Source organism: Plectrocnemia conspersa, unplaced genomic scaffold (genome assembly GCF_051122295.1).
Source record: "Plectrocnemia conspersa isolate PC_06_02 unplaced genomic scaffold, ASM5112229v1 ptg000002l, whole genome shotgun sequence".
NCBI classification, from domain to species: Eukaryota; Metazoa; Arthropoda; class Insecta; order Trichoptera; family Polycentropodidae; genus Plectrocnemia; species Plectrocnemia conspersa.
In genome coordinates this window covers 23,785,892-23,809,618 of record NW_028277166.1, presented here as the reverse complement: position 1 = coordinate 23,809,618, position 23,727 = coordinate 23,785,892, and the positions used below count along the sequence as shown (strand labels likewise).

Sequence of the window (23,727 nt, the reverse complement as noted above, 5' to 3'; positions counted from 1 at the left end):
TCAACATATTTCCGCTGAGATAAAAAATTGCGCAGTTTTCGGTTCGTTAGTTCAGTATTCCAAAATGGCGGTCGTCGCTTTTGGGTAGCAAATTTTGACGCTCAATTAGGTCCAGGCCTCGGCTGGTGAATTACGATGGGAATTTTGATGAGTCGCCACTTTTTGTCTATTCCTACCATAAACAAACAATGCAAATTGGATCAACAAAGTTCAATCAAGGGCCGAGACGAATTAAGTCGACGAAAACAATTATTTTTACTCAAAAGTGATTTGGGCTTTAGCCTTTGTACCGAGAGTGAACCCAAAGTCACCCACTTTACTTTACTCCTACCTCATTAACGAAGGGCCCTGCTTGAAATTCACCTGAGAGATTTATTATTTTTATATTCGCTCTCTGCTTATTTATTTATGCACTTTTTATTTTTCGTTTCATTGTTTTTGCCTATTCCGTCTTATCCGAGATTAATTTCCATTTATGCGTTTGAAGATCCAAGAAACCACATACATAATTTATATCATTTAAATATATACGATTGTGTAGGTGGGATTGAATCCTTTTGTCCAGTGAGAGGCAAATATGGTATTCAGTACGAGCTGATTATTTGCCCTTGAAAGTCAGAGTTTGTATTAACATATTTTATCTCGTAATTCGAAAGCAATTCTCATTAAATCGAACGCTAAAGTTGAATGGCAAATAAAAATAGAGTAAAAATCTCATTATTTTTAACTGTCCTTAAATAAAATTTGGAACATCATGGTAGATAATATATAACTATCAGTGAATGTAACAAATATAATATATTTTCGCCTATGCAGATGAGATTGTAATGCCTGCACTACACTCTCTGGAAGTTGGCAAAGGTTGGCCAAGGACGAAGAATATAGTGAGTTACTTCGGTCGAGTTCGGTTCTGCCCGCTCTAAAATCTCTCGGAAGTTGTGCGAGGTTACCGAGAACGGGAGGTAAAGTAGGGGTAATTCAGTCGACTTGGCCAGCTTCGAGCGCTTCCGAACATTGTCGGTAAACGGACCGAAGTTGGAACTGCCCTTTCGAGCACGAGCGGTGAGATACTTCCCCTTCCGCTCTCTCGCGTGTTAAGTGACGAGAGTGAGAGAGATAATGATATGGTTTTTCGAAAACTGAGATAGAACGAGTAACGCGCTTTAATTTAAGTATACGCGTAGGCGTCCTATGGTCAACACGCATGACGAGCGCTGCATCGTGGTCACGTGGTCAAGTTATAATACCACATGCTTATCGGGGACTTCAACAGACTCTTACTGATATCTTTGAATATTTTAGGGCACCAAAAGGGATTAAATATATTTTTGATAGTAAATTCCTTTAACAGATATCGTTATTATATTTTTTTTCATATAAAATTAAATAATTAGTGGTACTTGATTTTGTTAAAACAATCGTTTCGAATATCCTTATGTATTTTCTTAGATCGGTTTATATAAATGTCACACCATAACGAATTCTTATTTAGAATCGATGGCTACAAATTCTAAGATAGTCACAAATGTGGTGTTCGTATTCTGAAGTATCATTTTTATGTCATATGGCATTTTGCAAAAGCCGACAAAGATTTTGCGTAAATTGAATATTTACGACCGAAAAGTTTTCACTGATATTGTATTGGTGAGTGCCCACGCAAACTTTTATAATTATCAGTAGCGTAATTTTAATAATATTAAAATTTAAAAATTGCGATTATTTGGCACATTTTTCGATCGCGCGCAAATATGCTAGCTGTACGTGACAGCAGCCGCCGTGCAGACGTCGTTTACGGCCGCCCTCCGGACGGCATATGAAATTTGTGGCAGTGTGGTCGCTACTCGGAAGTTGGCGACCTCGGCCGACTTCAGTTGAACTTCGGTTCGGACAACTTCCAGAGAATGTAGTGCAAGCATAAGATCGTAAGTAATCTGGCAAAAAAATGACCAAAAAACATTAAAATAAACACACGTTCAAATAAATTGTGTCAATAGCTTTATCACATTAAGTGACTGTCATTGTGACTTTTTGATTGTGAAGGATTAATAAAATCCTAACAAGAAGAATTTTGTACATTTACATATATCAGTTCACTCAAGTGAATAACTCAAAATGAACGTGCTACAACTGACAAATATTTCTAATCGAAATACTAATTTATTAGTCAAAATATTGCTCGTTTTTTAAGTTAAATTGTGAGATTTACAGTATAACGTATGTTGAACAATCTGAGGTCTTTCGTCGCCAACCTTTTTTCCGTGTGGGTCTATAGAAATCGTACGTAATTGCATTAAGTCCAACCGGTCATTATATGCCTTTGTTTCTATGTTATTAAAGTCCATTATCGGAAAGGTATACTAATATTACTTTTTCGGCCAGTCGCGATAAACGTTTGGCTTTCAATACTTCTATATAATATTAAGGTTTAAATATGAACATGGCTTGAAAGCTCTGTTTTAAATTCGCAAGACGATAAACGGCGCGTCGACAGCACTTAGTGGTTTTAGCACCCGACACAAATTATGTAACACCCTGTATATGAGCGGAACGTGCATTAACGTCGAAACTTGTGTACGTCGCTAATTTCACGGATGCTAATGGTGCCAAGATACGTTTTCAGTTAAAAGTTTTCCAATTTGCAGAAAAGGTGTACTACTACTACAATGGTATACAGCCGCGATAATTCTTTTAATTACATTGCCACATTGATAAGATAACCTGAACCTTATTTTATAACAATATAATACTTTGTCTTGCAATATATTGTTTATTCATAGTATTGATAATTTGATTAAAAAAAATATTAAAAAATAAAGAAACTTTTATACATTGACTTAATACCGGTATGAGCATAACATGTAATAGTTTTTGTACGCTTAAAAATATTTTAAAAGCCTCAGTAATTGGATATGATACTTCTATCGTAATTTTAGATATAAAAAGATCTAAAAATGTGCGTGAGGTATAAAAAAAAGTAATATCGCGATGAAATAACGTTCAACGTTATATACTGAATTAAATATACATAGGTACAAACCGTATTATTAAGCTGCGCTTAAAATATATCACTTTTTAATATCTTTATAAATTATAATATGATTAAAAAAAAAATATAGGTTAATTTAAACAGGGCCACCATAAAGCTAAACCATAAAAATCGATCCATATATCCAAAGCGGTATATTTATACACCGTAAAAGCATCGATGGCGGCTTATGTAATATTCAGAAATTTCCCCAAATTTATTACAGCGTCAAGGGGTTAGGAATTATGACGTTAATGCCGATTTTTACGAGCAAAGGGCAATAGCCGGGTCGTTAGACGGCGGCCTCTGGAAGGGCTCCTTCTCGAAAACTTCGGTCCTTTCGGAACTTTTTGCTTACGAGTATGCGGGCAATCTCAAGCTATTTATAGTAGGTATGATTGTGTATATACCTGCCTCTCGTCATACTCCCTGTTCGAGTTTTGGCGGCTTTAAAAGAAGCTTAATGCCACGCGGGGAATCCACATAACCATTATCATCATTGTCTGTATCTGTTTATGCCACAATTTGGCTAAAATTTTAAAGCTGCGATCCCTCGCGTGTTTTTAATTTAATTTGTGTAATTTGTTCATATTTTTTATTTAATTTATTCTAAAATTAAAACCTTTTAATAAAGATTTCGAAACAACGTAACGTTGATCTAAAGTTTAAATAAAGTCACAAGCTATCAAATATTATGTCAAAATGCTGCAGAAAGCTCTAAGATGATTTTTTTAAAACTAACACTAACATATAATTAATTATATTTACTAAAAAAATAATACATAATTTAAGTATTTAAAAATAATTCTGAAGCTGCGAAAATATATAATTTACGACTCTAACGAAAAATGTGCTTGGGCACTGAATCTGGAAATCTGTGGGTTAATTTGGTCTCGTATAATATTTTTATGGTATGTTTTGCTATGCTTATGGCAATGTTAAATTTTTGGTAATAAGTTTTTTACGTTAGTACTGAAATTATTTTTGTCGCTTTAGAAAAAGTTTAGTTTTCTATATACTTGAAATACTTGTAAAAATGCTTTTTGGTAAAATATTAGTGGTACGGTATTGGGGCCGCAATGACAGCAAGCCTTTTGGACCTGAGTTCCTTGATATATATAATGAATTTAAGCTTGAAGTCTATACCTAAATGTATCCCCAGATTCCCTTCATTTAAAACAGTTTGTTTAGGTTATCTGCTTGTTAAAATAACTATTCTTCCTATAAATTTTCATAAGGATTTTGAAAAAAACTTGGTTTAAATTAGAAAAAACAAGTTATATAGTCCACGATGTCGGCGTATGTAATAGGTCAGTATTTTTTAAATATAACTGACATTAGTATATAAAATGAAAGGAACGGTCCGAGAAAACTACCCTGCAGGTCTCAAGCAGAAATTTTATTGGTATCGAGAGTTCATTGTTTAGTGAAACAAAACAGCTTGTATTATGTGTATAGGATAATCAGGGGCTTTACATCTAGATCATTTTTAGGTTAAGTCGTTGTATCAAACAGTGTCGAATGCTTTTTCTATGTCTAGCATTAATATACCTATTCTCTTTTCATTTTGAAATTACCAAAAATCTATTCATTTACCCTGTTAAGAGTAAGTGTATGCATTTTTAAAAAAACAGATTATTTTATGCGCATTAATATAATTTTTAAAATATTTTACAAAGTGAAGATAATAATATTTTTTTTCGGTTTTTTTTTAACCTTTTGCACTTTTTCAAAAGTTTTTTAGTGAATTTGTCAATAATTATGTTTGAAGTAACACAATGAGGAAAAACAGGTTTTTGTATACTATAATATATAAAAAAAACTTAAATTATAAAATATTTTACCAAAAAATGCATTCTGGAATGTAGGGCCCGTAAACAAAAGGCTTCTATATTCGGAACTGGAATAATTCTCATATTTATTATTACTTATATTTCTAATTGCTCTAAAGCTTCATCTAAAATATTTATATAATAGTCATCAACTTTACTACATACAAATTATTTTTTGATAGTTTGAGACATCCTTTTAGAATATTAATAAAACAAAAATACTCATTTTAATACAGGAACGTCAATTGAGAAGGGCAGGAGGGAGCTTTTGCACCCCTTTAAATTTCATTTGATTAAAAATTTAAAAAGCTAAAATGACGTCCATGAATCTTTACCAGAAATTTTAGGGTTATCTCTAAAAGAAAATCTGAAATAAAGCAGTGAATGAGCTTGAATCTAACTCGAAAATATTTTATAAAATATATCATTTCAGTGAAATTATATTAGAATACATTTTCACCGGTAAATATATATTTTTATTAGTGAAAATATATAAATAATCTGGAAGGTGTTAGTAAAATGATTTGTTTTCAACTTTTCCATGCCTAGATATACTACATTTACATATTTACCATAATTTATTTGTAAATAATAATAATAATAAATATACATCGCATGTATGCGATGTATAAATGTTGCAATGAATATGCATTTTTCGATGAAATTATTATTTCACTAGTGTGTCCTACTAGTCAAAATACATTTTCACCAGTAGATGTATATTTCTACTAGTAATGATAGGGGATAATATGCTGCTCTATGAAACTCAAAATACAGACAGCATCTCGCATATTGCTTTATAGTTTGTCTGCACTTCGATATTACATTATAAAAAAAAAAAATATGATAGCTATCCTTATTGATATTACTATGTACTTTTAATATAAAAAGGCTGATTAAAGTATATTCAAACCGAATTTTGGTCAATAGGAGAGCGCAAAAACAAGTATCACTTCTCAGAAGTCAAAAAATCACGTCAAAAGTAATAAAATCGTGCCGACGCCGTCGCAGTGGGAACGCTCGGCAACGAGCGTTCCCACTGCGACGGCGTCGGCACGATTTTATTGCTTTTGACGTGATTTTTTTACTTCTGAGAAGTGATAATTGTTTTTGCGCTTTCCTATTGGTCAAAATTTGGTTTAGATATGCTTCATTCGATTCTCACTTATTGTTTATAAAAGTCTTTATATGAACGCTACATAACCGAGTGTTTTTACTACGACGGCGACATTTTTGTCGCTTTTTAAACTAGCTATTACGTAGTAGTTATTAATTGTGGATAGTATTTTAACGATAGAACTTAATTATATATCTTGTAAGGAAAGCGAAAGATTTTCTACATTTAAATGATACATATACGTATATTAACAAATATACGTATATAAACAACTCTTTTTTTTTACGTGTCACTATTATAAATATTTTAAAATTCAAAATAATATTACTGATGTATAATAATTAAAATTAGAGGTGACCTTATATCCTGTCTATCGAGATACATAATTAATTATAATTTAAAAGAGTGTCAAATGGTTAAGAATGCAAGAAAAATCTGATGCATATTAAACACATTGATGTATAATTTAGTAAATTTTAAAGTACTATTTAGGCAATTAAATTAATTATTACAGATATACTTTCATTACTTCGAGACTTTACTAACACTTTGTTATGGCTGTTTAAATTTTAATCATTTTTGTGTATGTTTCACAATATAATGGTTACAACCTAAAGCTTTGCAGAGTCTCTTGATATGTAATATATCTTTCAAGATTCTACAATATAATATAATACAATACATATTATATATTATGTTACTTAAATATTTTATGCACGTATTTGGTATTCCTTAAAAGATTTTGGCACGATCTTAAACGATATTATCGCAGTTTGTACATGCGTGCCAAGAGATACAATAAAAAATACCGCATATTTATACGATATGTAATACACATTTATTATTTATTACATTATTAAATTGTACCAATACGTATATGTATCCATAAAACACTTATTTTTATATTATATAGTATCCCACTTTTACATAAAAAATATTTTGCCATAGCAATAGCAAACACTTGTCACAGAAACTAATGTCAATGAAAGTTTGATTGAAAATATAAATTAGATATCAACGTATTATAATTTATTTATGTGAGCAAGTGTTTTGTAATTATAATTATTTACTAATTATTAAATATGTAATGTATCTGAAGTAATCAATTTTTGTGGTTAAATTTATATTTGTAGTCCTATAGAGTTTAAAGATTAAGGTTTGGTATTTTGATACCTTCGCAATTCCGTCTCAATCCCCGGATATTGCTTCTCAAATTTCATGGGGGCACACTGGGTGGTTTGAGCTTCCTTTTCGTAAAGAGCACGAGTACTTTGTCACCATAAGTACTATGGCATACAATCGATACAAGCTTATACACACACACACGTATTTTTCAACTGTAATAAATATTATTCAAAACATTAAAGGGTGTATAAATTTACTCTTATTTCACGCGGTTTAAATTTGATAATATACTTATCGTACTATGAGAGTTTTGATTAAATTTACATTACAAAACAGGAACCTCTACGAACCCTAAAGACTTAAATAATACGATTGTCGTGTCATTGAGTTGAAATTACAAGAGAACACAAAATATTTGCTCAACAGTTTTGCGTTCTCCAATTTGTAAAAATACTTGCGGGTTATCTCAGATTACGTTTACATCTTTATTATTTGTTTATAATAAAATCATGTTTCTCAGACACTTCTACTGACATTTACACTGAGTTTAAAGTATCAGTACACGCTAAGTTCGTACGTAATTCAACTTGAGATCATTTAAGATCGCAAAAACCGCTGCTTCTCTCTTCGCGTCCGCTGTTTCAGCTCGACGTTCGAATTCAGAGTTGAGCCGTACGCACGAAAAGGAAAACTTCAAGTATAACTTCTCAATTGTTGCACAAAAATCTTTGACGCGAAGGCCAGGACATAATCATTAAAAGATTTTCATTACAAATGTTAGGATTTGCTTCATGGGTCATAAAGTCCGATTAAGATCGACTTTTTATTGTTTATGGTCAACACCACGAACCGGGTGGTCGAAAAGTGTAACGGAAATTGGTACGTCACGTGAACAATGCCTCAGTGCGGTATTTCCATTCCGGACAATTTGAGCTCTTCACTGAAATTTCCTAATTGCCCGTCAGATATGGCGTCGTCTTATCTCAGACCTCTCGATGCGGCCCTGGCGCTCCAGCGGAGGCTGCCACTAAAAATACCTGCTTAACGATTAACGTGTCTACGCAAACGTGATGCACATACGAATACGTAATATAAGTAAATACGACTCAATTTCCGCTATATGGCCTAAATATTTATTTATTTTCTGTTCTGTGGAAATTTGCATTAGACATTGGCAGCTCCAGATATAGCTTCTAATGGAATGGAGCTGGTATAATAAACCATTTCTAATTCTATTAGCTCAAATGTTTAAGTAGAATCACATGCATTTATAATTACATTAATGTAAAGTTGTGTTATGGAACAAATTACAATACTATGCTGTGTTTCATATAATGCTTATTATTGATATGCATTTAAATTTGTTGTAATTTATTAAAATAAATAAAACGAATTGATCCGCAGTTAATCGCAAGAGTAAAGTGATGTTATTTTCTGTTTTTGGGATCAAATGAAACGCCTTAATTTATATTTATGTTGTAGAAATATTTTTTTAGCAAAGAGTAAAGAGTGGTAATCGATTGCAGAGTAAATTGGAAATGGTATGTCCTCGAATGTGAAGTTTAAATAAGCTTCTGTAAAGTTTGCAATTTAATATCAACAGTTTAATTTAAACATGATAAAATAATAAATTATTAAGTCTATTATAATTTATAAACAATAGATGTAATTTTGCAGTTGGAGCTAATATTTAAAATTAGCGCATTTTTATAAATAAAAATTCGAGTCTGCTGCCGTGGCTCGAACCCGCGGCCTTTAAGTTATCAATTATTTGTAGTTTTCAACTATTCAAATATTAAATAAAAAATAAATATACCGATTACCGATATAAATTTATTAAACCCATATTGTAAAATATTTTTTAATTATAAAATAATAATATTATTATTATTTTATTAATTTCTCTTGCTAATTTTTACACTAAGCAAATTTAAACTGAATATACATATAATACACAATATTAATATTTATTGTGTTTCTTTATTCCATTTAGGATATCCGCTAGATTTTTAATCTGCAATGGTGTTAAAATTTGTTCGCAAATTATTGTTGACTTGATTGCTTTTTGAAGGTTTAAAAATATAAGAAATGATAATATTTAACTAATTAAAACTAGTAAGAGTAAATTTGAATATTCGATCTGAAAATTAAGATCGAATACCTAAGGAAGAAGCAAAGAAATAATAAGCGGAAGAATAAGTACAGACAGACGCACCTCACATATTGCTCCATAGTTTGCCTGCATTTTGATATTACACTATGTTTTTAAAATATGAGATCTTTATTGATATTACTATGGACTTTTATTATAAGAGGGCTGATTCAAACCGATATTCAAACCGACTTTTGGTCAATAGAAGAGCGCAAAAACAATTATCGCTTCTCAGAAGGTAAAAATTCACGTCAAAAGCAATAAAATCGTGCTGACGCCGTCGCAGTGGGAATGCTCGTTGCCGATTTTATTTCTTTTGACGTGATTTTTTGACTTCTGAGAAGGGATAATTGTTTTTTGCGCTCTCTTATTGGTCAAAATTCAGTTTAGAAGTGCTTTATTTGATTCTTAGTCGTAATATTGTTATAAAAAGTCTTAATTTAAATGCTTGATAATCTAGCGTTTTCATCGCGATTGCTTTATTATATCGCTTTTGACCTGAATTGAAAGTTCACTATAAGGAAACAATGAGTAGCAAAGAAAACGCTACTAATTAGCAGATAAATATTATAAGCAGATATTTTAAATATTTTTTAATACCTTGTAATTTTTAAAACACAGATAATCACGTCCCAAATGATCACTGTGTCATGACTGTGAGCAAAAACGATCATTCATTAACAATTTGGGGAACAGACAGGATTTGGGGAACCATACAGAACACGAGTAGATAGTAAATATTCTCCGTCATTAATTGAATTCCTTTGTGGCGAAACGGTCATGGATATCATAAATATCCACATCCGTGACATTTCCGAAAATGCAATACGACCGATAGACGAGTGAAGTCGCTTTCTAAAGGCGTAAACTTATTTCGCCATTCTACGAAACGACTGCAGCCATTGCTTAGAAGATCGGTACACATATGAGATTCGCTAGCAAGCCTGGATATATAAGCTTGGACTCTGATGAGGGGAGAGAGACAGCTATCCAGTCAGGAGACACGAAGTCAGAGCCACCAGCAGCCACTCGAGGAGACCAGTCGACGCGCCCCCAACGACTCCCAAACGACCATCGCCGCAAGAAGAACTGCCTCATGACACTCGCTGCAGACAGCCACAACAATCTTAAGGATCGTCCACTGACATCATCAGCTGCGTCAAGCGTCTCGCCGTTAATCATCCATCAAACACATGTAAATATTGCAATAAAAAGTCTTACTAGATTCCACATTGAGTCTCATTGGCCACGAGGTCACTCACCCATAGGATTCATAAACCATTAAAGCCTAATTAAAATATTTCGTATAAAATATGATTTCAGAAAATATATCGTAACGATAGCTAATTTTTATATTTTATGTAGTATAGAAAGGGTTAACTCGTACCTATTATTATTTATTCAAGAAATTATATTACAAAGATAAAAAATATATAAAATGCCATTTTTGTCATGAGGCCCGGAATCATTGTTTTCCTTGGACCCGGGTTCGCTATTGGTGGCCCTGCGCGTATCCGATCGGAAGTCCATTAACAGAACCGAAACAAAGAAAAACGTCATTTACAAATTGCACATTACATAATTGCACGAAATAGCAAAATATTAAAGTTCTTTATTAAGCTTATTAGACAAAAATACAGTCTGGTTCTAACCCAAGCTTAATCACATTCTTTAGGGTTATATAATCTAGAATTCTAAAACACTGCCTAATTACTTTAATCAGGAGCTTTCGCTAGTAGCTCTCACTAGAATTAAAACTTTGCTTTCGACTTTGTTTTATATTTATATAAAAACTTTGTATTGTCCTTCACAGATTGAATATTAAACATTAATACTATAATGTGCTATATAAAATACCAAGTGTGACTGAATTAAAATTATTAATGCCTTATTAAAAATAATGTAAATTATCATTAAAATAAATGCAAAAATATTTTATTGAATTTTAATTTGCAATATAAATTCTTCCAAATATATATCACATATGTATAACGTCATGTTTATATACATACATAAAAAAATAATGTGATCCTTGTTATACTCAAAAGAAAGTCGAGTACTAATTTTAGTATTTCGAATCATAAAAAAATAAAAATATAAATTATTACTCAAATAGCTACCAAAAATGTGCAATAAAATGCTTTACATTCTTCTTATTTTGCTTTACTGCTTTACAAGCTTTAACTTTTCAACTTATATCAAGTGAACTTATATATGTAAACTTTAGAAATAACTTTTGACGTGCCCTACAACTATAATGAAATATTTCAGCGTATTTTTAAGTAGCGCTATTAAGGCATTTCTCGAATCGCGTGCACTTACACGCTACTGGGAATCAACGGGTTAATTGTATTTAAAAATTGTATGCGAGTTTATTCGACTTCGTGATCGACGTTATGTAATACTGCGGCTCTGGTGAGGTTAAATGTTTACTTAATAATTGCATATTATATACCATGAACTATGCAAAAGGCGAGAGAGATGCTTTTAAACTAGTATGCTAATTTGGCAAGGTTGTTTTACTGCATTAAGAGAATTCACTGTTGTTATAGATGATGATGGCTTATTATTGATTATGAGCGTGGGATTCAGAGATTCCATTCTAATTATGGTAGCAAAATTTAGAACTCTTTTCTTAGAAAACACATTAAAATTATGATATAATTGCCCACTTCTATATAAGGATACTAGAATATGAGTGTCATTAAAGTATTGTAGTATTAGTACATATATACAATTTTTTCTTTAGAATTACTAAAAATATTGATTAGAACTTAAACTGAACTTTCAAATAGAGCCTACGATTTACTTTTAAACTCTATTCATTTTCAGTGTTTGTATATAGTATTTTCACACATAATCCAATTTAGCACTTATCCGACACGTACGAGGCAATAATAATTAGAATGGATGTTCAATTAGGGTGCGGTTTGAATCGTAACCCAATACCACAAAAGGCTTCTGCTTTAGACAATGTCCATATTTAACTGGCGAATAATATACCTGTGTGTATATGCTACCTGTGGTTTGGCTTAATAACGTAACCCCACCCCTTTATAACCCTTACTCGCATATAGAACAAATTCGTGTTTATCAGGTTAACACGAATGCTTGGAATCTTTCACGTCGAAAAGTATACATTATGATTTTTTTGCACAGTATGTTGAATACAAATACGCAAATTACATTTCATGTTTTTTGAAAACAATGAAATGCTTTATCGTGTGTTTGTATTGTGTTATTGCTATAATCTTGATTAGTAACGTGTATTGATTGAGATCTTGATTTATATAAACAAGCAATGGTAAGTATTAGGAATTTTCCTTATTAAGTATTTTATTTATCGGTATGTCGCCCCTTTCAATCAGCAGTTTAATTTTCTTTCAGTAATGGTTGCAATTCAGGTAAACTTTTTTAATTTAGATTTGTTGAAGATAGTAATGCAATTGTTAAGCTATAATTGAATCGTTTAAGTTTTTCTATTATGTTAATTTTAAAACAGCACTACAAATATAAGTTAAAAATGATACTTGAAACTTAAATATATATAATAAAATTTTCAGTAGGTTTATTTTTATGTAGTATAAATATTTTTCCGTATTATAAATAATTTTTGTAATTTTGTACAATTAGTGCAAGTTTTATTTCAAGTTAAATTCAATTAGAAAATGTGGTTTAACTCATGGAATCGGACGATATTTTAACTAGACCAGATTTGACGTATATTGAAAAACAGATGCTTTCTCGGTCAGATCAATACTCAGCGTTTGATGCGAGTTCAACTGAACTTATTGATTACAAATCATAAGTGAAGTGGTAGAAGTGTCAAATTTTGATAAACAAATTAAATAAGTCGAGTTTTGAGCTCATAAACTCTTTTAGAATTAGGTGAATCTTTTGCCCGCCCGTTCTAACTCGTCTTGCCAATACGATGCTTTGGAGTGGAAACAGATTATTTGTTATTGTCTAATAAATATCTACTTAAAATATTTTCTGCGCAATGCCGACGATTTAAATATTGGCAGACTTGAATAATGAATAGCATAATTTCTAGTTCAGATACTTTCGGCTCATTATTTACACGGACCATTTGCATTATGCAGGTAGTGCCGATTTTAAATGATAAGTGCGTTTAAAATATGTACGTCTGTATCACGCTGATAAAAAAATGTTTTATATGCTTTTAGCAAATTCATGCGACTGGTTTTGTACCACATTCATAATTGTCATTTGACCAAGTTTCTAAGATTATTTTGATCACATAGTATATATTTTTAAATATATAAACTGAAAAAATACAAGCTTTCTGAAAATGCCATATACATCTTTCACACTTGTGAGCTCTCTAAGTTGGACTGCAACCAAGAGAAGGCCGACTCAATTTCAGTCCAATGAAGATTACGGAAGCCGCCGCTTCTCTCTTCGCATCTAGCTCTACGTCCAGAATTCAGAGCAAAGCCGCATTTAAAACGCTCTAATGGAAAACATTTTTTCATTATTATGCAACGAATCAAATAAAAATAAAATATATGTAATAATAAATTATAGATGGATCAAATAAAAAAAATAAAATATTTTTATACTCCGCGAGTGCTAATTTTTAACAAATAATTGTAAAAGCGCAATAAAACTAGTTTTGCAAAATAACGTGTGCCGTTCGTCTATTTGGGCGGACTAGGACCAATTGAAAATGCACCTTTTAAATTGACTAAAATGTTTAAACAACAACAAAAGTATTCTTTGCCAAAAAGATCAATAGTTAAATTACAAGCACCTAGTGACAGCATTGTCAAATATTCAACTGTTTGAATTATGAACGTTACACAAAATACTTACTTATAAAGTAAGTAACAGACAATTACATTTGTTCAGAAGTAACGCATTGGCTAGAGCTAGACGATAGATAGCAGGAAAGAGTTAAGCACAAGCCCAAACACAAGTCATAATTTCACTTTTTACTACCTTTTTTCGATTTCAAACACAAAAGAACTAAAACAAACTCACGAGAATCTATGTAGAGTTTTAAGGTTAAAGAAATCACACCCCTAAGGGGTGTGATTTCCAGAAATAGATGTCGGAAAGCTGGTAACAATTTATTTAGTATAATATATATCGATACAAACTATTGTAGAAGTGTATTGCTTTAAGGTCTTCCGTGAGACCTTTTGTATCGTAGGTTGGGAAGGTCTCCATCGAATGACAACCATACAGAGAACATTTAACTATTTGTTGCGCTCTTATATTCGACCAACGAAATATGTCCACGCCTTTAAAGGATAAAATTTGCTTGATGGACAATTTCGAAGGTCAAATAATGCTTTAATATAAACTGTTTTTTATTCTGTTGCCCGATGGCGAATTGTTTGCGTAACTGTAATGCACAAAAGGATTAAAGATTCTCTGTATTTCTAGTGTAATTACAACGTGTTTCGATGCATTGTTTATGTATTCCATTATGTCTTTGAACATAGGATCGTTTTTTTCTCTAGATATTACGTGGGTTTATTGTCGATCCTAAGAAGACAGAAGAAGCATCCGCTTATCAGTTTCACGTCAGAGCTGATACAGCTAAGAAATTCGGAATCCATGAATTCAATTCGATCTTTCGAGACGTTTTGGAGACAATCGTTCCATGATTTTAAAACTAAATAATAATAATATTTTAATATTGATACCTCTATATTCTTTATAAATATACGCTCAACCTCAAGGCTCGCATATTTATTTGCATATAAGAGTGAAATTTGTACTATTAATGTTTAGGCTGCAATATGCACGTCACGTAATCATCGCTCTTGCGAACCCTCTCATACATAATGTATGTACATACATATCATTCGTTCCTAAAAATCTCGAAAAATAAAACCGAAAACGGGAGTTATGATATGCACATGCTACGTCGGCAAAGGTTGGGCACACATGGCTTTATACATGTTCAGTCATTCAAGTCGAATCGCAATATCTCCGAGACATAAACGTTCTCATTGTTTCGAGTGATGGCCGTTTTATCACCGGCATAATATGCGTGAGCAAATTTCGAGAAATATACACACAGCCTCTTTATAAACATAATACAGAACATTTTAATAATTTCGCCATATCTATCATCATAAATCTAGATGAAAATTACAGTGCGAGTTCCATTAGTTCTACGTTCTACGTGAACACGCATTATTAGTTGAGCAATTGAAATATAGATAGTAATAATAATCTTAGAACCAATTGATCGAGTATAAATTTAAATACGCCTATGTATTTTAAAGGGTAATTGCTGCTGAATCTAATACATTGATTTTCTAGTCTGCTGTAGATCAGGTTATGTATCATGTAAAACAATACGTTATAGAGATAGATGTTCATAAATGAAATTATTACTCACGTTAGAGGACTGCTACATAATAGTAATTTATTTATATAGTACACGTCCCTTTGTGTGCAGCTTAGAATCTCGTATATTTAATGTATTTGTAAGTATATATAATATGTAATCATCTCGGATGCACTGTGATACTGCAATAATATGTCAACCATATTCCGTAACACCATTAGTTAGAAAACGCTGTTTGCGACGTGTAACATAATTTAGTTACATAGTTTTTAGTAAAATATATATAGTAGAATATCATAAGAGAGACATACCTCGGGAAGGGCTAAATTAAATTAAGTTTGCGGCACTGCAGCGGTTATCGAGTAATAAACTTAGGCTTTACGAAATAACCACACAATCAGTAAAATAATTGAATCAATTTCCAAGGTCTTGGAACTCTTGGCGGTTGAACGACCACGATACAGGGTGGCAAAGATTTAATAAATACTGCATTGTGTGTATGTTGACGGGATGAAATGATTTTTTAATATAAAGTGTAATAGGTCGGATTAGCGTGGTCCGTAAGGCCCTGAAATAATCCCTGCAGAGACTCAATTTTTTATTTATAAAAATAAAAAATAAAATTATTTATAAAAAATATTGAAACTGCAAAGTGACATCTATTGATTGTAAATTATAATTAATTACAGTTTATAATTAAATTTATAGATGTCAAATATTATCATACTCGATTGTATGTAGTGTGTGTCTCTGATTGCCACCCAGTTAATACTGATTTATCCTATTGTAACGCATTGGGCATACGCCTGTCACAAGTAAACGTAAGATTAAGTAAATATATAATATAGTTATTCATATTACATACATATAAATAACTAAAAAAAAAATAAAAATACTACATATAATTAACATCGCGTATAGCTAAAAATATGAAGTGCAACCTCTGACCCATTATTTGTGACAACTTCCTTGATTCAGCTCAGATTGCATTAGTTATGATGTAGAATTTACTCTAAATTGCATATTTAGAATTTTGTGGTGACAACCTAGAATCGTCACGCTGTAATTAAACAAAAATGACGAAATTGAATTGGGTGTAATGCTACGATAAATTTGTAATCGAAAAAAATCATAATTTTTAACTTGCCAGCGAGTAGTTAAAACTGATAAAATTATATTTTATTGCGCTTTTAACGCGTGTAATAGTGAATTTGTATCTTTCCGGGTGGTCCATACAAAAATGTGCCATATATTATTATCTGGCATATTTAAAAAGAAACATCTTATTCAGAAATGTAATTTGAGTATTTTCTCAAAGCAAAAGCGTTTCAAAACAATAATTATTACTAAAAATAGGTTCAAGATGTAAACACATTAAAATTTTTTATTTACATTTTACATATTGTTACTTTAAATATGGCAAACGTTTTGATGTACAGTGCAATGTAATAAAACTATTAATATTAAATTATTTGAAAATTTTGCTATGGATTCAAAGTTACAATATAGATTCTGGATTTGTCAGAACTGTAGATACTCATTACAATGATATAAGCGTGTCCTTGAAATTTCTAAGCAAAATATTTTGATATTACGTATTAAGTCAGATATCCATTGAACAATATCTATGAATAATTTCCAAATCATTTGAGAAAGACCAGTGCAAAATTCGGATAAATGTGGTGCGAACAGGTACGGCGTATCCCCGGATTATTCATTTAATAGAATGACGACGTTGACAATTATAACCGAATATGAATTTATGAAACGCTGTTACTTATAAGTTGTAATGATATTAGTCGTGAAAGATTCGCTAAAATGGTAAACTTACTAAAAACTCGCTAAATTGATTTGTGTATTTGGATTTTTATGGCATAAATTATGTTGAATGTTGAAAAATCATTTAATACATAAAAATTGTATATGTCACTGCCAAATACGATAGAATTCGGTTTAAACAGGCTTTTCTATTTTTTATTGATTATACATCTACTGTTACATAGCTGCACGCTAGGTAATGTAAGAAATATTATATTTTTTAGATAATAACAAGAAATGTGGACTATTCCTAAATTCTTTAAGGGTATATAAGCCAGAAAAATGCCGCACTAAATCACGTCACTTAAGTGAGAAACTATTGTCACTTCGATCAACTTTGCTTCTAACTTGAAATAAACTCATATAAGGTTGACCTAGTCCTACTAGATCCAGCTCAATGCAGGCCTGAATCCCAAGAGCTCAACATGATCTTCGAGACAACTTGTGACTATACGTAAGCAGTACAACTGATATATAGTAAACTTAGTATTAATAAAAATAAATACGTAAACCGTAAGATTCCGTACAGAATAATCAGGTTACATAGAAATCGCAGATGCGTTTTTGATACTTTTATCTGTCTGATTGTATCTATATTTTCCCATATAACCAAGATTCTTAACATTTTTACTTTTTAGAAAATGTACTTTTTATAAATCTGATTTTATTTTACATACAAATTGTAAAAATCTTTGAAGCGTTTTCCAAATTTGCAATTCAATTTTTTTGCTGTTTTTTATTAGCCACACAAATAATAAATCATAATTTTAAGTTGATAAATTTATTAAGTGGTAAAATTTTCACATATCATGGCAACAGTATCTCTCAAATATTCGTGGCAAAATCGCTCTTCTTTCAGAGCACTTTTCATCAATACAAAGTTCGCTGAATCATGATATATGATATATTATTTACCCATCTTAATACATTTTGTATTATATTACTAGAAGTTCTGCAAGAACTTTTTATTGAACAATACTTTTCAATAAACAGCTTATTGATTTTTACGTCCTAATTTTAAAGAAAATTCTGCACATTGCCATAATAAATGCTAAAAATATTTTTTAATTAATATATTTAATAAAAGAATATTATTAAAATAATATACAATAAATAGTTTCTGCTTTTATTGAATCAGCCTGTAGACACATAAGCTACAGTACCCTTCGATTAAGTTAATTCAATGCGGGACTCTATTAAAGTACAATTAAGAAGGGTCGTGAGGGTCAAGTTAACCACTTTAAAAAAAGTAAAGAAATAATTACGGTCCTGTTTTATATAAGAAAAGAAAAACTAATCAAAACTTTCACACTGAAGGGTAAAAGTCTAGAGCCCAAATCAAATTATATCATCAGGTTTGCTGACGTGCGTCCATTAATTTTTGGCACGAAAGTTTTTATTTCTTATACATACATATGTTCACTAATAGCGGCGTACAACATATGGCACGCGTATTTTTATTACCAATATTATATTAAAGGCATGTAGCATATACAGTGCAATAATGCCAGCTGCTGCTGAGCACAGTGAAAAATTGAGAAAATAAGAACTTTTATTATGTTACATAAACGTGTGAAAATACATGCTACGGGCTATTGCTTTAAAAAGTAATATATGAAAGTAAATGCAGTTAATGCGACCTAATATACTGCGGAAAGTGTAGAAAAGATAATTAAGTTTAAACGTATTATGTAAATTGTTGTGCTAAACCATTTTAATGTTGGACGATAAAAAAACAGTATAAGGTTTTATACAGTAATATAATGGCGTGATAAATATGATCATATTAACATAATGTGCGAATTTAATGGCTTACAAAGTGAATCATTATTTTAATATTAATTATAAATTATGATAATAAATACAATGCGCAATATATGGATCTTTGTGACCCGCCTACTACTGACGTGCTTGGGTTAGATAGATGGTTCCCAAATGTTCATAAAATAATGTAAGGTTTTAAATAAATCAATGACTCGGATTTTAGAGCAACAAAATAAACAAGTATGTATAGGGATTATGTGTCCCGAAATTATCCCGAAACTTGAGATAAAGAAGTTGTATGAAATTAATACAAACTAATCACTAGAAATGTCTGTAGCGCTGAAATAAAATATTACAGAAAAAATAAATCAGCAGCTCAAAAGCACGACTATGTTGCAATGTAAAATATTTTTTAAGTAACTTAAATAATAGGTAAGATTTATTAGAACGACTTTTTCTAATTTAGATAGTTCGAAATAGAATAATAAAATGATTATTGAAAAGAACACTGATGACGATTTCATTAATATGATGTTGACAATCGAAGAGGAGTGAAAGAAATAACTAATAAAGGGACAAATTATTTGGCCACGTGGCGATGGCGAGAGCAACATTATTCTTTGGTAAGACGACGACCAGCGGCGCGTCGTCCACCGATCTTTTTTATAACATCCAATAAATATGAAACTAAATATTCTTTTAATAAAATACTACTGCCGCAGCATAATCTGTGCCTAATTAAATAAATTAAATATTTTTAGCAACAGCTCAAAATAAATGTTTTATATACATCTTTGCTCACAATTAAGCCAACAGCAACACAAATCAGTATTTTTAAAAACAGAAAGATTTAATACAAAAATTAGAAATAGACTTTTAGATTCGTTTCTAAGGATCTTTCTAAAACTTAATTTTGCTTAGCAAAAAAAAATGTGTTTTTATTTAATAATATAATTTTAACAATTGCTCTTTTGTATATTTAAATAAAAATGTGTTTTTTTTATAGTTTATTTAAATAATAAATTAATATAATCGAAACTATGCTTTTTAATAAATAAATATTCATGATTATATACACAAATATGCACATATAAAACATTTTTTTGCTATGCTTTTACCGATTAGTAAATAAAAGTCTCGATACCCGGAAATTCTCGAGAATCACTAATGCAGATTGATTTTAATTAAAAATAAAATAAATTTCTACCTATTAAATAAACAAGTAGTTGATGATAAAAACTGTAATTATGGAAATGTGGATTTCACACGGTTATTAGAATTATTAATATCAATATAAAATATATTTTGTGAGCACGTACTTTATCATTATTTATTTACATCCGATGTATAAATATTATAGTAAATGTGTATTTTTTGGTGAAGTTATATTTTCACTAGTAAAGTCTCAATACATTTTTACCAGTAGATACATATTTACTACTAGCGAAAATATGATTTAACTGATATGCTGTTCTAAAATGGCTATAAAACGCAATTTAACAGTTGCAAACCGTCTATTTGCTGTTTAAACCTAAACCTAACCTAATGAAAATCCTAAAACTAATTATAGCTTTAGATCTTTTATTAGATCAAGTCCAAAATACAAGCTAAACCAACTCATCTCTGAAGAAAAAATAAGCGGAAGAATATTGCTTCACAGCTTCTACATTTCGATATTACACTATGTTTTAAAATATGATAGCTATCTTTACCGATATTACTATGGACTTTTTATATAAAAAGGCTGATCAAAATATTTTAAAACCGAATTTTGATCAATAGGAGAGCGCAAAAAACAATTATCCTTTTTCAGAAGGCAAAAATTCACGTCAAAAGCAATAAAATCGTGTCGACGCCGTTGCAGTGGGAACGCTCGGTAACGAGCGTTCCCACTGCGACGGTGACGGCACGATTTTATTGCTTTTGGCGTGGATTTTTGACTTCTGAGAAGGGATAATTGTTTTTTGCGCTCTGCTATTGGTCAAAATTCGGTTTATATGTGCTTATTCGATTCTCACTCGTAATATTGTTATACAAAGTCCTAATATAAACGCTTGATAATCGAGTGTTTTCACCACGATGGAAGTTCACTATATGGCAACACTGAGCAACAAAGAAAACACGACTAACTATCAGGTAAATATAATGAGTATATAATTTTAATAATTATTAATGCATAAAATATGGCTAATTTTTGTATTTATTTGTAGCATTGAAATGGTTAATTCGTACCTATTATTATTTTATCAATAAATTATATTACGATGTAAAAAACATAAAATGCCATTTTTGTCATGAGGTCCGGAATCATTGTTTTCCTAGGCCCCGGATGTGCTCTCGGCGGTCCTGCCACTTTTTACTGACTAATACGATATAGAACTTATTTTTATTTTTAACGATATTAACCGCCTTTTGTGTATGGTTAGAAAGATGCATCCATCTCCGATCGTCATGTACGTCAGGATGATGAATACACTTGTTCAACAAGTCAAAAATTGTGAAAAAAATTGATGTGGTAAATAAATGTTTGCTATGAACATAATAATTGGTTTAAGAATGCGATGAAAGAAATAAATTAAATTTCATCCTTAAGATTATATAATAATGAAAAACTATGTTATCTCTTAGATAATTTTAAAGTCTTTTTGATTTGCTGAAATCCTCAGCATTAGTATATATTATTTAAACGTTATTATAGGAACGACTTTTTGTAGCAAATCAAAGAAATCTATTAACAATTTATTGAGAATCAGAAATATGATTTAACTAGATTATTCATAAAATAATGAAGCATTTAATACATAAGTGCAAATATAATACACATGTTTGACGAAAATAAAGTGATTATTTAAAATAATAATATTTGAGAAACTTGGATTTAAAAATTAAAATAATTATTATAGCAGGCATTCATCTTTTTTAAGTGAATTGTCCATTAAAAAAACAGATCGGTTTTCAGCTCTTGTTTTATACATAAAAAGGTTAATTGGCTCATAATTATAACGAAATATAAACTGAATAAGTCTTGTTCCGCTCTGCGAGTTAATAACGTATCATTTTCGAGATTAAATTTTAACTTAAACGCATACACACGTTCGTAGCTTTATTATTTTGCGATTAAGATAATACTGCAGTTTCCTCATAAAAAATACACATTCCACGTATAGACTCCAAACACTATTGATTAGTTGATCAAATCTGAGACGAAAAAGCTTTGCATACATACATATATTATGATTGAAGTTTAGAAATGTTAATTATTCAGTACTTACTGTTGTACTGCGTAATGTAAACAAACACTTAACTATTCACGACGAAAGTAAACTTAAAAGTAACAACACAAATAACACACAACCGCCAAATATGCGGATAATATTACATTAACAGCACAGAAATACACACGTGATGATTTGCGGGATTCGAACCCGACACAATATTATTTGAAATTCGATATTTGTTCGAGACAGATGTGACTTCCGGTAGCTTTTTACAGATGCACCGGTCCGATGCGACTAAACCGCATCAGGTTTTGTTTAACACTGTGAGCGAGATATTTTTGTACGCGCTTTGATTGAGCCTGTACGCAACTACAGGATGGTTACGAATTGATGGGTGTTCTTAAAATAAAATATCGTAACTTATATATTAAATATTATAAAATAATAATATAAATTGATTCATAAATTCATTTTTTTTTGATAATTAAATATCAGAAAAAAATAAATAAAAAATTAGGTGAAAATAGAAAGCTTATACGATAGGTTACACAGTTAACACATATAAGTAGGTATTGTTACACATCAAACTAAAACTCAAATAAAGTAGGCTAACAAAAATAAATGAATAGTAAGAAAAGTTTTTAAAAAACACAGTAAGTCGTTAATTGACTGAAAAATGTGACGGAAAATAAAAAATACTTTTATTGTTAAAATAATTCACGAGATGGCAATTATAATAACCATCAATTAAACGCTTATGTAAATATTTAGGTGTAATAATTTTTCAAATTCAAGAACAATCTTATAAAATAAAAATAGTACTGATCATCGCATATGTTTTGAAGAATCCAGACTAAAGAATTGTTGATCTCCTACCTATTATTCGAAACAATAGACAGAAAAATAATGTTAAAGTAATTGGAGAGTATAGCTATAAGTGATATAGTTTTAAGATGGTTTAATAATTACTTATATAAAAGAAAACAAAAAGTTAAAATAAATAATGTATATTCTGAAGAAAAATTAGTGTCTTATGGAGTACCACAAGGGTCTAAATTGGGACCATTGTTATTTGTTTTGTATATTAATGATATAGTTAATAACGTGAAAAAATGTAAAATTCATCTATTTGCGGATGACACATTAATGTATTGCATAGGTGATAACATTAAAGAAATTGTAAATAATTTAAATAATAAATTAAGTATATTAGAAATATGGTTAAAGAATAATGTACTTAAATTAAATGAGAATAAAACTAAATGTATGTTTATTAATTATAAAAATGTGTTAGATAATAGAACCAAAATAGTAATAAATAACTCTAGTATAGAAATAGTGGATAATA

General features: G+C 30.5%; 1 protein-coding gene across 3 annotated transcripts in view; it reads right to left on the bottom strand.

The window, feature by feature from the left end:
* The window catches only part of LOC148238104 (uncharacterized), a 110,834-nt gene extending 88,129 nt beyond the window's left edge, over positions 1–22,705 (bottom strand). For 2 of the 3 annotated variants that reach the window (XM_088181196.1, XM_088181200.1), the window contains exon 1: positions 22,434–22,572. The gene's annotated coding sequence lies outside the window, so the exon portion shown is untranslated. Of the gene's footprint in view, positions 1–22,433 lie in introns of all 3 variants that reach the window. The other variant, XM_088181195.1, reaches the window with a different exon arrangement.
* Between the last annotated feature and the right edge of the window lie 1,022 nt (positions 22,706–23,727).